Genomic DNA, 18203 nt, shown 5'->3' with positions numbered 1-18203 from the left:
TAACTCGAATTGACACCCCTAATGTTTGATGAGAATATAACTAATATTCAATTATATTCCTTCTTAAGGATTTCTTTCAAGATTGGAAGTAAGAGCATCCACAGCAGTGGAATTAAAAATTTAGCTATTTGGCACCACAAAAAGTTACTTTATCTATTTTACCTACTCACATGCTGCAATAGTGGATCTATTTTAGCTTTCAACACAATAAAATAATATAAACATCACAATAAAATAATATATCTACTACAATAAAATAATATATCAAACCCAATAAAAATTAATTTTCCTATAACCCACAGCACAACGATAATCATCCACAACCCATAGCAACCATCAGAACCACCATGATCACCCACTAGTTCACATCACCCACAGCACCATCAAAACCCAGAACCAGCATGATCCACCACTTACAACCAATCAAAAAAAAAAAAAAAACCACTATGATCAACCCAACCAAAAGCCCACTAGATCATCCACAGTTGACAAAAGCCACAGTATCAACCCAACCAAAAACTCAGATCAAACTCAGACAGATCAACGGCGTGCCATGATCACCCATTAGTTCACATCACCCACAGCACCATTAAAACCCAGAACCACCATGATCCACCACCGACAAATAATCCAAAAAACAAAAAAAACCCCACTATGATCAACCCAACCAAAAGCCCACTAATTAGCAGCTTGGGAGTTCGACGAAGTGGATCGGCTAGTGGCTCGGTGACGTCGAGCTTCAGTGGGCGGTGATGGTGAGTCAGGCCAACGGTGGACAAAGAGGTGAGAGTTTGAGAGAGTGAGCTTGAGAGAGTTTTGAGAGAAGGTGAGACAGAGAGAGGTGAGAGCTTGAGAGTGAGTCTGAGAGGGAGAATAAAAGAATGTAAAAAAATAAACCAACCTATATTATTTTAATCCGGGCTAGGAATAATTTTTTTTTTTTTAGCTCTCAGATACAGTGCACATCTATCTATAGATGTGCACTGTAGCAATGAAGGTAAAAAAATACCTTTAGCTCCACTACTGTAGTGTTGATTTTTGTGTTTTGGCGGAGCTAAAATAGCTATATAGCTATTTAGCTCCAATGTTGTGAGTGCTCTAACACCATTTTATGAAATAAAAGTGAAATATCAATTTTATCTTTATTTTTAAAAAGAAATATGAAGGACAAAAAATTATATATTTATTTCACTTTTATTTATATTATAAACTTCCAAACTCGATAGAAAATATATCTTATCATTCCGTTCTCCTGCTTTTAAATTTATCTTTTTTATTGTGTGAAATTCTATAAAGGTAAAAAAGCATTTGAAAAGTTTATGGAAGTATGAAAAGCATAATGTCAACAAAAGGTGTGTGTGTATATATATACTTACTAGGATGACAGCTTTGATGTTGTTGTTAGTTAAGGAAAGCTCACTGTCACTGACTCACCACCATGCTCCTGAAATTTTAAGAGAACATCTATGAGATCTTCTACTCTTGCATCATCATCTGCTTTTCTTGTTGCGTTGATCTCCTTATGTCCATTGGTGGTGTTTTCCATAATCCTGTCAGATTCTTCATGCAACCTCTCAATTTTAGTCCTTACCCCAGTGACCAGATGGAGCAGTTTAGCAGAGGGAAATAAATCTGCTATATTTAAACCTACAGTCAGCAACTCACTCGTTTCCTTCATAACAGAGATGAATTTTTCTTGATCATTGAATTTCATACCAAAGGCAGCCCTTGAAGTGATGCCATATATCGTTGAGAAAAGTTTCTCTGTAAGATTGATAGTAGACCCTTCCTTTGAACCAATCCAACGAATGAGAGTTGATAGTTCTTCTTCTCTAATTGGTTGAAAGATTTAACACGTTTTGGACCTAAAAGCTCTAGCATGCAAATTTTTCGTAGTTGTCTCCAGTAATTGCCATATGGTGCAAATGCTATGTCTGTAGAATCATAAGTGATGATGTTTGCAGTTGTGACTCTGGGCCTCGATGCAAAGATAACATCACAAGTTTTCATCACCTCTTCTGCCAACTCTGGTGATGAAGTCACAATGATGGAAACTTCTCCAAGTTCAATGTGCATGAGGGGGCCATGTCTCACTGCCATGTCTCTTAATGCAAAATGGTGTGGAGAGCCAACAAATTGGAGCACGTTCCCTATAATCGGTAGCTTCCATGGCCCTGGGGTTAGATTCAAATTTGAGTGGTTGGTTTTGGATCTCTTCCATAGTTTAACTGCCATAAAAGTAAAGAGCAAGAAGGTGAACAGTGTTGGTAAGGACAAGGCGTGGAGTTCCATGAGGAAAGTAGATTAGATTGAAAGCGAATATTGCATCTTATATATGCATTGTGTGGAAGCTTGGAGCATCTTTTGCGCTATATATATATATTCTCTCCTAAGTTGTAATTATTTTATACAAGTTTGGTCTTTGGCATCATTTTGCTGCAGTTAGGTGAAGCTGCATTCTTTATATATGCAATGTTTTAAACCTAGGATTTCCTGCAAGCATCTTGAAGAAAGAAGACTGAAGGGGATAAAATTAAGATGGACGATCAAATTTTACAGAAACCACCTTGGACAGCTACACTAGGGTGACGGACGAAGAAAGGAGGTAACACGACGACACGTGTAGTTAGTGGATGGATTAACCTCGTTAACGAGCAAGAAGTGGACGGATACGGAGTGGATGGTGGCAGTGCCACGTGACGCCCACATGAGTTAATTGGCCCTCAAGGAACTCTGAAAGGAAAAGACTTGTGCTCCACGACTAACCCCGGTCAACAGAACCTCTATATAGAAAGGAAATATCCCCCTTTGCCAAGGAACCGAGGTCCGTTCCCACTACTATAAAAAGCCAAAGTCCTCAAAAACCAAGGTACGCATAATACACCCCAGCTCTGGCACTCTAGAGTGGTGATAGTTTTCTGACTTAATCCTCGAAGGGTATTTGACCAGTACCACACCGGTACTCTCTTGAGGACTTCTTTTTGGTGTTGTGAAAGTGTTGTTTGGAAACTGCGAGGACTGTGTGGTTTACTGACGATTTTTGGCATTATCAGTTGGTGCCGTTTGTGGGAAACTATAAGAAAGCCATACTACTAGTTCTTAGACAAAAGGTTGCATGGTGCTTACTTGCTCGATGGCAACCACCACCAATAACAACCAAGGAGATGTGCCCCGTACCGCAACCCTGGAGAGAAAGGTCCAGACTATCGTCGCGGCCTTTGAACACCTCACCAAGTAGAACCACGACTTAGAAGAGCAACTACGCCAAAGGGATGCCGAGACCTGTAATCAAGAAGAGGAGCAGGAGGGCGACAACCTTCCATAGGCTAACGGTAGGTAGAATAGGGATGGGTTAGAAGGCAGCAACGTTGTGAGTACGCCGACGGCCACAGATATCGCCCCCCCAAACCTGGTCGCAGATATGCAAATGATAAGGGAACAAATGGACCTGATGATGAATGCCTTCAGAGACAGGGTGTCAAGTGACCTCGATGAACTAATGCACCAGATGGATTCGCCATTCACTGCACTAGTTACTTCTTTCCCTCTCCCGTCGAAGTTCTGTATGCCGCAAGTAGAAGCCTATGACGGGTCAAGGGATCCCTTGGACCACTTGGAGACCTTCAAGACACTAATGCACCTGTAAGGCGTAGCAGACGAGATCATGTGCAGGGCTTTCCCCACAACATTTAGGGGACCTACAAGAGTTTGGTATAGCAAGTTGACGCTGAACTCCATCAGTAAGTTCAAGGAATTAAGCGCCCAGTTTGCCTCGCACTTTATTAGGGGATACAGACACAAGAAGGCAACCACATGTATGATGAACATTAAGCAATAAGAGGATGAGACGCTAAGGTCTTACATCACCTGCTTTAACAAAGAGGCCCTCTCGATTGATGAAGCTAACGACAAGATACTCGTGGCCGCATTCACCAATGGATTATGGAAGGGGAAGTTTTTGTTTCCCCTTTACAAGAACGACTCGAAGACCATGTCGAATGTACTTTATAGGGCTACCAAATGCATGAATGCAGAAGACGCGCTACTTGTGCAGAAGGAGAAGCCCAGGAAGAAAGAGAGACCAAAATAAACACAACAAGAAAGGGGACGGAAGGCCACAAGAACAGGAGACAGGCGAGAGGATAGACGCTCCAAGCCCCCCACGGGAAGATTTGCAAACTTCACCCCATTAAACGTCCCCATCGATCAGGTGCTCATGTAGATCAAAGATGAAGTTTCCTAGTAAGCTGAAAGGTGACCCCAACAAGAGGTCCTAGGACAAGTACTACCACTTCCATTAAGACCATGGTCACGATACGTCTAAATGCTATGATTTGAAGTAGCAAATAGAAGCCTTGATCAAACAAGGGAAATTGCAAAGGTTCGTAAGCAAAGAGAAGACAAACTAGCCTCAAAAGCAGGGCCCCCGGTAGGAAACCGAGCGCCCTAAACTGCCCATAGAGGAGATACGGACGATTGTAAAGGGCACCGCAATTCCCTGTTTGACCAAGAAGGCACGAAAGACCTACCTTCGAATGGTTCAGAACATTTAGTTGATGGGTTTGGCCCTAAAAATGGCGCGCATCGATAACCCTGTAATAGGGTTCTCAGAGGAAGACGTTCGACACCTCCATCATCCACACGATGACGTGCTTGTCGTAAGCATACGAATCGGGGACTAAAGCACTCACAGGGTCTTGGTTGATAACGGGAGATCCGCCAATATACTATACTACCCGGCCTTCCAACAAATAAGGGTTGGGAGAGAATAGTTAATCCCAACTAGCGCACCTTTCGTCGGATTCGGAGGAAAAAAAGTGTACCCACTCGGCGCGGTCATGTTATCTGTAACCGTCGGCGATTATCCTTAACAGATCACCAGGGACATTACATTCCTGGTTATGGACTGTTCATCTACATACAATGCCATCTTGGGCCGCCCGACCCTAAATGCTTGGAAGACCGTGACATCCACTTATCACCTAATGATGAAGTTCCCCACCGAGTACGGGGTAGGAGAAGTACCTGGAGATCAAGTAGTAGCGCATGAATGTTACATCGCCATGTTAGAAATGGACGACCATTTGTCAACAATGTGCATTGAAGAACAGTGACCAGTGGCAGAACTGGTGGAAGGGTTGGAAAAGGTGCTCCTAATCATCTCTAAGCCTGTACAAACGACAAAAATAGGTACACTCGTTAGCCCGCCAGTTCGTTAGGCCTTAATATCATTTCTAAGGAAAAACTAGGATGACTTCGCCTGGACCCACGAAGACATGCCCGGAATCGACGCTTTGGTCATAGTCCACAAGCTAAACGTATTGCCCTCTTTCCCTCTCATCCACCAGACGAAGCGGGTGTTCACTCAAGAGCAGGACTAGGCCATAGCAAAGGAGGTTCGCAAGTTGCAGAAGTCAAAATTTATACAAGAAGTGTACTATCTCGACTGGCTGGCCAATGTGGTGATGGTCAAAAAAGCCAACGGAAGGTGGAAAATGTGTGTGGATTTTACGGACTTGAACAGGGCGTGCCCCAAGGACAGCTACCCACTTCCCCAGATTGATATCTTGGTAAATTCAACGGCAAGACACCAGCTACTGAGTTTCATGGACGCATTTTCTAGGTACAACCAGATTAAGCTAGACGAAGCTGACTAGGAAAAGACCACTTTCGTCACAAGCCAGGGTCTCTTCTACCATAAGGTGATGCCATTCAGCCTCAAGAATGCAAGCGCGATGTACCGAAGACTTATGAACAAGATGTTTGCACACTAGATTGGGAGGAACATCGAAGTATACGTGGACGACATGCGGGTGAAAAGCTTACGGGAGGACAACCACCTAGATGACCTCAAGGAGACTTTTGAGACCCTTAGGCACTATAACATGAAGTTGAATCCGAACAAGTGCGGGTTTGGAGTAATGGCAGGGAAGTTCCTAGGGTTTATGGTGTCCCAAATAGGTATTGAAGTCAACCCGAACAAGGTACAGGCCATCATGGAGTTGGCTCCACCAAAAAACACCAAAGAGGTACAGAGTTTGAACAGTAAGATTGTTGTATCGAACAGGTTCGTTTCGAGAGCAACGGATAAGTGCCTTCCCTTCTTCCACATATTAAAAAAGGATTTTGAGTGGACGACTGAATGTTAGCACGCATTCAAAGAACTGAAGGCATACCTTTCTTCTCCACCTTTGCTAAGCCCATCCAAACTAGGAGAGGAGTTGTTCCTCTACGTAGCCATCTCCCCAACCGCTATTAGTACAGCCTTAGTCAAGGAAGAGAACGAGGTCCAGAAACCCGTATACTTCACAAGCCAAGCGCTCCGAAGCACAGAAGAGAGGTACCCACCTATAGAAAAGCTCACCTTTGCGTTGGTAACCGCAGAACGTAAGCTCAAACCCTACTTCCAGGCCCACACTGTAGTTGTTTTAACAGAGAAGCCATTGCAGAGAGCAATGAGCAGTCCAGAGATGGCTGGACGTATGGCGCTATGGGCGATCAAGCTAAACGAGTTTGACATACAGTATCGCCCACGTACAGCCATAAAAGGATAGGTTATTGCCGACTTCATTGGTGAATTCACCCACACAGATGGGCAAGGGGCAGAAGGATGCCCCAAATGGTTGATCCACATGAACGGGTCCTCAAATAAACATGTAAGAGGGGTTGGTATTGTACTCCGCAGCCCAAAAAGAGACAAGGTTAAGTGCATGGTCTAACTTGACTTCCCCACAACAAACAATAAGGCTGAGTATGAAGCTCTAATAACAGGACTGGATCTCGCATAAGCAGTAGGGGCCACATACATGATTGTGCATTGTGATTCCTAAGTGGTCACCAGTCAGATTAACGGCAGCTACGACTGTAGAGGAGAACGGATGAAGGAGTACCTCGAACAAATGAAGAGTCGGATGCATAGCCTCAGTGCCAAATTCGTCCAAATCCAGAGGGAGGAGAACAAGTGAGCCGACCGCCAATAATAAACAACGACAGTGTGCAGGAGATAGATACTGAGAATAATTGGATGACACCAATCATCCCTACCTAAAGGACGGTGTTTTGCCTGACGATAAGGAAGCTGGAAGGAAGTTGAGGGTCTACGCAGCACGATTCGTATTAATCAAAGGCGTCTTGTACAAGAGAGGTTTCTCCCGCCCGTACCTGAGATGCCTTATCCCTGAGGAAGCAGAGAGAGGTCCACGAAGGAGTGTGCAAGAACCACTTAGGATCGCAATCCTTAGTTCACAAGCTGATTAAGGCCGAGTACTATTGGCCCACCATGTAATAGGATGCGCAGATATACGTACAACAAGTGTCAAAGATTTGGCAACCTCATCAGACAACCAACGGAGGAGCTCACCCCAATGACGGCCCCATAGCCTTTCGCTCAATGGGGGCTGGATATCATGAGACCTTTTCCTACAGTAATTAGGTAGCTAAAATTCCTACTAATTGATATAGATTATTTCACCAAATGTGTAGAGGTCGAAACCCTGGCTACTATCACGGAGAAGAGTGTATGCAGAAACATCATTTGCAGGTACAGTATACCTAGAGTCCTAGTTTCGAACAACAGGAAGCAGTTCGATAACGACGTATTTAGAGACTTTTGCTCACAGCTTGGTATCAAGAACCACTATTCATTGCCCGCACACCCTCAGGCCAACGAGCAGGTTAAGGTCACAAACCGATCCTTGCTGAAAATCATCAAGACTCGGCTCGAGGGAGCGAAAGGTATCTAGCCAGAAGAATTGCCAAACGTGCTATGGGCATACAAGACGACGACAAGGACACCTACAACAAAGACACCGTTTTGGCTTGCGTATGGGAGTGAGGCGGTCATCCCTGCTAAGGTAGGACTCGCAAGCTACAAAATAGAAAACCATGACGAGGAGAGGAACGATGAGGTAATGCGCCTACAGCTCGACATGGTGGATGAGGTCAGAGTGACGGCTGAACAGAGGTTAGCGTAGTACCAAAACCTGATGGCCAAGCACTACAACTCCAGGGTGAAACACAGGGACTTCTAGGTGGGAGACCTCGTCTTGAGAAAAGTGACGAGTGCCACCAAAGACCCCTCTCAAGGGAAGATAGGACCTAATTGGGAAGGACTGTACAAAATCGCATCATGGCACAAGAAGAGCACCTACCACCTCGAGACACTGGACGAAAAGAAGCTGCACCATCCATGGAACGTAGAGCACCTAAAGAAGTACTACCAATAGACTAAGATCACAAGCAATGGCACTCCTCATCATCCAGTTTATTTCTATTTTCCAAATTTTTTTAGTTTTTTACAATACTTTTTGAGACCCAAGGGGTAATTTTATTTTTGAAAAAACAATTTCTACTTGCATGTTTACCACAATAAGAGGAGTTATTCATAACATGTTGCATATGTCTACTGAGTTATATTTATCAAGTCCATAAAATAAAAGGACCGCTAAGTCCACAAAGTCGACAATTTATCTCAAAGGGATGAGCTATATTGACAAAGTCCATAAGGTGGACAGGTTCATCCTAAATGGATGACTTATATTTAAGTCCACCAAGTGGACGGGCTCATCCTAAGTGGATGACTTATATTCAAGTTCACCAAGTGGACGGGCTCGTCCTAAGTGGGCGACATACAGCCAAGTCCACCAAGTGGACGGGTTCATCCTATGTGGATGACTTACATTCAAATCCACCAAGTGGATAGGTTCATCCTAAGAGGATGACTTATATTCAAGTTCACCAGGTGGACGAGTACACCCTAAGTAGATGACTTATATTTAAGTCCACCAAGTGGACAGGTTCATCCTAAGTGGGTTACACACATCCAAGTCCACCAAAAGGACGGGTTCATCCTAAGTGGATGACTTACATTCAAATCCACCAAGTGGACGGGTTCATCCTAAGTGGATGACTTATATTCAAGTCCACTAGAAGGATGGGTATACCCTAGAGAGATGGTTGATATCTAATTTAAGCCTCAAAGCTGACAGTTTCATTATAAGAGTCAACCTGCAAAAGTTAAGTCCAAATAAACGAATACATTGCAAATACAGCATAAAACCAAAACATTATAAGAACCCGTGTAGGGGAATGTCTACATAAAAATTTTTAAAAAAGCAATAGACAACAATTAAACTGAAAAAATATCGTCCCAAGCACCTTTACATTAGAAAAAGAAGAAAAACAAGATACACAAAACAAAAAGAAACTACTGCTGGGCAACCGGGGTCTCCTTTTCAACTGGTTCGGGCTAACCGGTGCCATCCTTAATGGACTTCTTCTCATTAGCTTTCTGAGCCTCCCCGTCGCTTTAAAGCTCGGGGTTGGAATTGTCGCCAAAAAGCTCGTCGGTTCCTTTAGTGTCAACGGGACGGGCTGGAGTCTGACCTTCGGGGTCTATGGTGATATGAGAAAGGTTCAAGTCTGAGAAAGATGCCTTGACTTAACAAAGGTAGTCATCAAAACCGCCGGCAAAGGAGGTGCCCAATTCACTTAGAAGAGTGTTTGAATCACGATACTCTTAAATAGCATCCACTTTTTCCCAACAGAGACTATCCTCCTTATCCTTAAGAACCTTTCCCAGCTCTTCAACTTGTCTCTCCAACTCACCCCAGTGTTGCTCCGACGCCTTGAGCCTTTTGTCTTGACGAACCTTCCAAGCCTTCAGTTCCGTTAGCTCCTCCTCCGTCGCTTTTGCCTTTGCACGAACACACTCCAATGCCATCTCATGTGAAAGGCAACGCTCCATCAACCCCTTCATCATTAAGACACCCTGCAGCCACCACAAACTAAAGGTGAGGAAAGTAACAATCAAATACGACAGAAAGGTATTGAGACGGATACAAACCTGTGCAAGGTCAAACAGACCCATCTCCCCCAGAGCTTCAGTGGCATGGTTGCTCAAATCCTCATAATCCTCATCCTTGATAATGGATGTGATCTGCTTAAGGGCATATTGAGAATCCTCACGAAGGAGGACAGGTGGTTTCTCCTTGACGGGATCTAGGCTAACCATCAAGCCCTTACCCTTCCCGGGACTGAGCTTGGGGGGCAACTTGAACGGTCCGAAAGTTTGCCCAGCAGCTAGTCCCGTCACCACCTTAGGCTTTTTAGCCTGACGGTCCAATTTTTCGGACGGCTACCTTTTGGTGGATAGGTGAGCTAGACCCGTCTTAGGAGGAAAGCTCCCCTTTTGTTTTTTCTTAGCAGCAGCCTGCTGCTTAATGTAGGCTTTTCTCTTGCTATCTTCCATTCTGCATAAAAATGGACTAGTAAGAATCAGATAGTCAACTAAAACAAATAAAGACATACATTGGGCAATAGACTTACGTTTGCGCACTCGTGCGTCGTAGCAACGGGCAGCAACTGTTGGTTTCGGGCCGTCACAGTACCAGTAGAGAGTGTCTAAAGTGACCAACTTAGCCCACGTCCTCTCCGACAACTCAGTGGTCCTAAAGATCTTTTCCAGGGAACTCCACTGCTCAAGGGTAACTTCTGGATAGTCACGAGCTACAAAAAGAGATAGTTAGAATGATTTAACAAAAATTAAAGAACTTAAGTCGAGATAGAAGGACACCTTCCAGACGAGGGCATTATACCCCAGGTCTTGTCCACAGGCATGTATTCCTGGTCATCAAGGTGACACATCCAATCGTCCCCCTGGATGAAAAAATATCAGCTCTTCCAGTTCCTGTTGGAATCCAAGGTCTCGCAATCTAACCTAAGCAATGGACTCCTCGGTAGGAAACTATGCATCCCTCTGGATTGGGTAATCTCGGATGGATGGTAGCAATGGAAGAACTCCTCCACTGTCAACTGGCGCACTCCATTAGACATAACCCCATATAAGACCTCTACACCCAAAAAGACCCTCCAAGCGTTTGGAGAGATCTGGGTGACAGCCAGCCCTAAATATTGGAGAAGACGATGGTGAAGAGCGCTCAAAGGGAATCACAGTCCTGCTTTCAACATCTGCTCATACACTCCGACATCTTCAAGGCCCCTATAGTAACATTTTTTTTCACTGGAAAGGTAGACGGATGGGTACGTGGACGGGTATCTGATACTTCTCCCTAAGTATATTAAAATGTGTTTGTTTGATGGAAGAGACAAAGTCATTGATCATCCATCAAGACTTATGACAGATTGAATAGGGGGTCGACACCATTTAGATCGTCGTTTGAATCACCCTTAGACCCGTCCTCATCCTGTTCCTCATCCTCCTCTATGGATAGTGAGTTGGCTAATGGAACCCTTTCATTGCTTGAGGTGCCAGGGTCTCCCTGACCTGATGGAAACACCTTATCGTAGCCCGCTCCTTCGCGGACACACGATTGTTCACTCGATGCCTTACTAGACATTTGTCACCTACACGTGACAGGTAAAACTCCTAAAACTCTCTACAGGTCTATGAAAGGTGACGGACTAACAACATTTAAGCTAAATAAACGAAATTAAAAGTAAGAGGCAATGGGTACTTACTAGTTGACGGTGTGAAGGAAAGACGGTCACGAGTTAGTTAACGAACCAAGCTGGTGGACGACCTCCAAGGTGCGATGAAAAAAGAAACACTGAAATGGAAAGTAAACGGTAACGCTCTGGCTCTGAAGATTTGCAAAAAGTAAAAATGAGAAAGGCAAGCCATGGATATATATATATATATATAGAGAGAGAGAGAGAGAGAGAGAGAGAGAGAGAGAGGTAACGGCATGGAAGATGAAGGGACACTTTGGTACAGGCGATTAACCAATAGGAACGTGCCACGTGCCCCTACCGCATTAAATGCGTCAAACTAGCCTGTCTAATCAAGACCTCTCCTAACAAGTTGTGTTGAAACTGTCACTCTGCGGATCTGTCTAGTAAGTATTGCGACGGACCCATAGAGTGAAGGGGCAGCAGAAGGGGATAAAATTAAGATGGATGGTCAGATTTTACATAAACCACCTTGGACAGCTGCACTAGGATGATGGATGAAGAAAGGAGGTAACACGATGACACATGTAGTGATAGGCCAAAAACGTATTGACCCCTTGTGATGGATTAATTAATTAATTAGCCAAGTTTATTAATTAATCAAATTAACATGCAAACGCGTGGTAGCATAAACAAATCACCAATAAACTAAAGTATGCAGCGGAAAGTAAATGACACAGTGATTTGTTTACAAATGGGGAAAACTTACACGGCAAAAACCCCACCGGGTGAATTTAAGGTCACCACTCCTGAAACTTCACTATTATCACAACAAGCGGTTACAAGTAAAGGAATCCCAAGTACCTTACCAACCTACAGTTGAACCCTTACCCCAATACCCAATTGGACTTGTTCTATAGTGACGGTTTCTCCTTTCAATGCACGACTCCCAACTACGTGACTAACCAATTGCGCGGATCCTAGTACGCGACTTCAATCACCAACTAGAGAAGATTTGTTAGTTGTAAAGTTCTTCAATTCATCCACACGATAAAGATCAAGAAGATGCTTGATTACAAAACTCTACAGTGCAAACACACAGCAACTTCTTCACAAGAGAGATGAACTAGGGCAAGAACTTCGTTTCAAGTTACAATTTGCATGAACAAGGAATTCTCAATGCTTGTGCAACTTGCCACACTTTGACGGCCCTAAAAATAATTCTTTTATATGTCTATGGTTAGGAGAAAAGAAGGCCCAAAGACACATCCACGGGTTAGAGTTAAAACAGAACTAGGAATCTGTTTTTCTTAAATCTCGACAACTACAAGTGTCGAGGTGTTGTCGAGCAGCTGTCGAGCCTCGGGGCTAAAATAGCTTCTTAAAGCTCAATAAATGCAGTTGTCGAGCTTTAATGAAGAGCACTTCTTAACTTGTTTCTTGGACAGACTTGCATGGCTTTAACACTTGATCTTGAAACCTTGTTTCTTGAAGCATTAACCTCATCCTAAATCTACCCACTTACAAGTAAAGTGCGTTTTGACAAAGGATTAGCCAATTACATAAATAATGAATGACATATGTTCTAAACAAGTGAAACACATATGTCCTAACACGTAGTTAATGGACGGATTAACCTCGTTAACGAGTAGGATGTGGACAGGTACGGAGTGGACGGTGGCAGTGCCATGTGACACCCACATGAGTTGATTAGCCCTCAAGGAACTCCAAAAGGAAAAGACTTATGCTCCATAACTAACCCTTGTCAACAGAACCTCTATATGGAAAGGATCTCGTAAATTACACACATTTATGAAGATCTTCCCTATAAGGAAATATCCCCCTTGGCTAAGGAACCGAGGTCGGTTCCCACTACTATAAAAACCCAAAGCCCTCAGAAACTAAGGTACGCATAATACACCCCAGCTCTGGCACTCTAGAGTGGTGATAGTTTTCTAACATAATCTTTGGAGGGTATTTGGCCGGTACCACACCAGTACTCTCTTGAGGACTTCTTTTTGGTGTTGTGCATGTGCTGTTTGGAGCGTGTGAGGACCGTGTGATTTACTGACGATTTTCGGCATCATCAAAGACTTTGAGAATAAATTAGTTTTTTTTTATCTAATAGACTCTTATTTGTAATGTTCATATGTTGAGGTACTCTTTCTAATCCCACTAAAATATATATTATCTTATGTTGCATTTATTTTAGAGTAAAATATTTTGTTAGGAAAATGTATAATGAAAATCATTTTTCAACAAAGGTGATTTGTTTAACGTTTTCTAATTGAAACTAGAAAAAGTTTTCTAGTATCTTGTTGCACAAAAACTTATTAAAAATAATATAAAAATAATTAGTTAAATTATTTTAAAAAAATAGCGTGTAACACGTGCATACATATAAATATATTTAAAATTAAAAATAATTTTTATCAATAGTAGGAAATGTACAATTTAAACTTTAAAGCCACAACCAACAAACTGTGTGCGAGTTCAATGATTTTAATCATGCATCTTCCCAATAAATCCAAAACCAAAAGTAATACAATTAAACAGACAAACAATTGCTTTTTTCTCTCTCCTGCAATTGACTTGGCCAACCATTCCTTTATTTATTTATTTTGAGAAGACCTATATTATTATTATTATTATTATTACTATTATTATTATTATTATTATTATTATTATTTTCAATTGTTTTCTAGCTTTTGTTTACCTCCACTGATGTTGTTGCTAAGAGTAACCGCATCAGTGGTTGCAAAAGTTTGCAAAATATGAAAAATGCTTAATCTTGCACATTTTAACAAAAAAAAAACACCCGCATCAATAATTGAAAAAGTTTACACATATACAAAATTGCTACAGTAACCGTGCATATATGCACTGTTACTGTAGCTTTTCTATACATTATTTTAATTTTTTTTTCTCTCCCCTCACATTCTCTCTTCCACTGACTCTCTATCTCTTCAACCCATAATCTTTGCAATTGATAACCCCCACCGCCGACCACACAGACCCAACACCAACACCCACATCACCACAACTTAGCACCGCCAAACACCACCACCGCAACCCAGCACCACTAACCTCCACCACCACCACCACCACCACATGGACACACAACAAAATCAACCAAAAATTAAACAAACCCACACACGGTCACACCACAAAATCAACCAAAAATCAAACACACCCACACACAGACACATCAACAGAGATAGAGAGAATTTTTGTGAACTTATGGTTGTGGGTCGATTGGAACAGTGCTTGTGGATCGTGGATCGGTGCTTGTGGTGCTTTGATTGTGGATCATTGATCGGTGATTATGGATTGGTGGATCATGGATTGGTGATTGGAGGAGCAATTTCAACCAAGAAGGGGTGAGGGAGACGCAATTTCATCACCGTCGCCATCGCCATCACCGCATGTGGATCAGTGATTTGGATCAGTGCTAGCGATGTAGATCAGTGTTGGTGGTGTAGATAGGTGCTACTGGGTTGATAGAGATCGGTGGTGTTTGGGGGTTTTGATGCTTGCGGTGCTTGTGATGGAGAGTTGATCGTGAGAGAAAGAAGAAGAAAGAAGAGGAAGAAAAAAGAAAGAAGAAATGTCAAAGAGATAAGGAAAAAGAAAGCAGAAGAAAGAAGAGGAAGGGGGGAAAAAAAGGCAAAGAGAAAAGGACAATAGAATAGTATAAAATAATATTAAAAGAAGAATAAAAAATACTATTTATATAAAATATAGTGTATAACAGATGAACTGATGTGGGTATTTTTTAAAAGTGATCGTGTGAAATAGAAAAAGTAGGTTTTTTTTTTTTTGGTAAAATAGACAGAATGTTTTAGAAGAATTGATGCGGTTGCTCGAAGCTGCTATGTGATTATGAGATTTACAACGTGTTTCTAGTTGCTATTTATGCTAATAAATTATTCTTTATGATAATAAATTTTTAAAATTTAAATTATTCTTTATGATTATAAATTTTTAAAATTTATTGATGTCATGCCTTTTCTTTTAGTGAGCTAATACAAGTTTTCTTGGATGATTAATGTCATGAATTTAAAACAATGTAAGCTTAAATGCATAATTTATTTGTTAACTGTTTTCTTTAGTCTCTTATGATGTTATGTTTTTTTTTTTTTTTTTTGAAGAAAGAAACAAAGAAATTTTATTAAGAAAAAACAGCTAAGTCAGCTTAGACTACAGAAAGAAATTGTGGCAGAACACCCTCCATCCACGCATGAAAGTCTAAGATATGCACAACAAACCGAGCAAGACTATGAGCAGCCTTATTACCTTCTCTCTTTACATGAGAGTGATGAAATTGATTAAATAAACTCAAACAACACCTTCCATCTTCAATGAGCAAACCATTCCATGACAGTACTTCAATATCATTAATTAGTCTAGAAACTAAGACATTAGGAACTAGTGTATTAGAACTTTAATTTGTAATATGTTGGCAAACCATGATCAAAACATAAAGTCTAGGTTAGGCTTGCTCAAAGTGTGTTTTGTTGTAAAATTGGAATCGAGCGATTGCAGGATTTAATGGACAAAATCTGCGAGGCTTAATCAATCGAAAATTAGGCTCAATCGACCTGAAACTCGAGTAGATTTATTTTTCTAGCAAATTTTCCAATTCAGCCCAAGCCCATATGACGTGTAGGGTTAAGTGTTTTACTTCAAGTATAAAAGGAATCCTAGCCACGTTTTAGAGGTCTTTGGAGAGTTGTGTGTTGAATCTTTTGTGAGATCTAGCGGTGTTTACCTTCATACACACACTTAAGGTTATCAAGATCAAGATTCACGTCAAGAGCTTGATGATCTCTTCAGTTGCTGCATAAAGAACTTTAAAGAATATCTAAAACTTTTGAGTGGAGTATCAAAGTCACAAGTAGGAAAACTTGTAGTTGCTGCAGATCAAGGAAAGAAGTAGTCCGTGAACTCGGAGCTGTCACGTAGTCGTGGTAGTAAGTTTTCTACACGAGGTAATAATAGGATGTTAGTGGTCTAAGTTCTATTGTAAAACTTCAATTCTTTCTTAGTGAATCTGTTTTTACCTTGAGGATAGTTAGGTTAAATCCTCTCTAGGCTTTTTACCGGTTAGTTTTTCCTAGATTCTAATATCGTTGTGTTCTTTATTTTTTCGCATTTTTACAGGATATGATTTTATTGTGTTAACGTAGATCTGAATAATTTGTCTAAGTAATCACTTGGCTAAATAACTAGGTTAAACAACTTGAGTTAGAGGGTCTAAAAATGTACAAGCGGTATCAGAGCAGGTTAGCTCTTGTGTTTTAGATCTCTTGATCTAAGAGTTGATCCTTGACCCCCTGTTGTCATAAAATACGGTCACTCTCTTGTGATCCCACCTCACTTTGATGGGAACAACTATGCCTACTAGAAAGTAAGGATGAAAGCATTCCTGAAATCTATTGATGAAAGAGTATGGAACTCCATTGAATACGGATGGGAGAAACCGACTACCCCTGTTAGTGAGTGGTCAACTTCTCAAAAAGAGGCAGCCGTTTTTAATAGAAAAGTCATGACTGCTATTTTTAATGTTGTTTCAATGGAGGAATGCAAAAGAATCTCAAATGTTGAGGTTGCTCATACTACTTGGAATATTCTCCAAACTGTGCATAAAGGCACAAAGGCAGTTAAGATAAATAAGTTACAGCAGTTAACTACTAGATTTGAAAGCATTAGAATGTCTAATAATGAGTGTTTTGATGAATTCTATGCTAAACTTAATGATATTGTTAATTCTGCTTATATTTTGGGTGAAATTTATGACTAACCTAAGATTGTTTGGAAGATTCTTAAATCCTTGACTGAGGACTTTAGACCCAAAGTGACTGTCATTACTAAAAGCAAAGATTTACACTCCATCCCTGTTGATGAGCTTGTGGGATCTCTCCAGTCCTATGAGCTAGACCTACCTAAGACAAACAAATCCAAATCAATGGCTCTTAAGTCAGTTGATGATGTTGATGGAAATGGATTTAATGATGAACTCTCTTCTACAGATATTTCTTATCTTGCCAAGAACTTTAGAAACTTTCTTAGGGACAAAAACAAAAGGGCAAGAGGTAAAAACAATGCTGAACCTAGGAATTTTAAAAAAAATGAACCAACTAAGGTTTATAATTCTGATAAATCAAAAAGAAAAGGTTGGTCAAACTTCAAGTAATTCACTAGGTCAACAATTTTTTGGTTGTCATGGGTATGGTCATGTGAAATCTGAATGTCCTACATTCTTGAGGTTAAAGGGTAAAGCTATGATTGTAACCCTTAGTGATGATGAAGTTTCTGATCATGAGTCTGGTAGTGATGAAGATGGAAACTTCTTTGCTTTTACAGCTACTGCTGTAGTTAATGAAAGTGTTGTGGTTGAAGAGAACCCTTTTGATGGGGAACTCTCTAAATGTGCTAATTTGCAAGAAGTTTTTAATAAGCTGTGCAAGGTTGCTGCAAAGGATGCAATGAGTGTTGACTTAGGTTCAAAGAAGATTGCCTCCCTTGAACTTGAAAAGAAAAACTTGTTGCTGAAATTTATTGATGCTAATAATTTGATTGATATGGTGAAATTTGAAAACATGATGTTGCTTAATAAGATTAAGAACTTAGAACTAGAATTATCTGTCACTAGAGAACAAACTAATAGGTCTGCTAGTTCTAAACTTGATCACATGTTGAGTGTTCAGAAGTCTCCCTTAGACAAAACTAGTCTAGGTTTTGTAGATAGTATCTCTGTGTTTGAAACTCATTCCACAAACTTTGTTTCTTCT

At 41.2% G+C, this 18203-nt stretch overlaps 1 pseudogene; it reads right to left on the bottom strand.

Annotated features, from left to right (window-relative positions):
- LOC142638751 (cytochrome P450 71D11-like) overlaps positions 1 to 2292 on the bottom strand; it is a 30833-nt pseudogene extending 28541 nt beyond the window's left edge.
- Positions 2293 to 18203: the final 15911 nt, after the last annotated feature.

The sequence above is a fragment of the Castanea sativa genome, chromosome 6, assembly GCF_040712315.1.
Source record: "Castanea sativa cultivar Marrone di Chiusa Pesio chromosome 6, ASM4071231v1".
Lineage (NCBI taxonomy): Eukaryota > Viridiplantae > Streptophyta > Magnoliopsida > Fagales > Fagaceae > Castanea > Castanea sativa.
The sequence above is the reverse complement of the archived record's forward strand: the minus strand, read 5'-3'. Positions and strand labels throughout refer to the sequence as shown.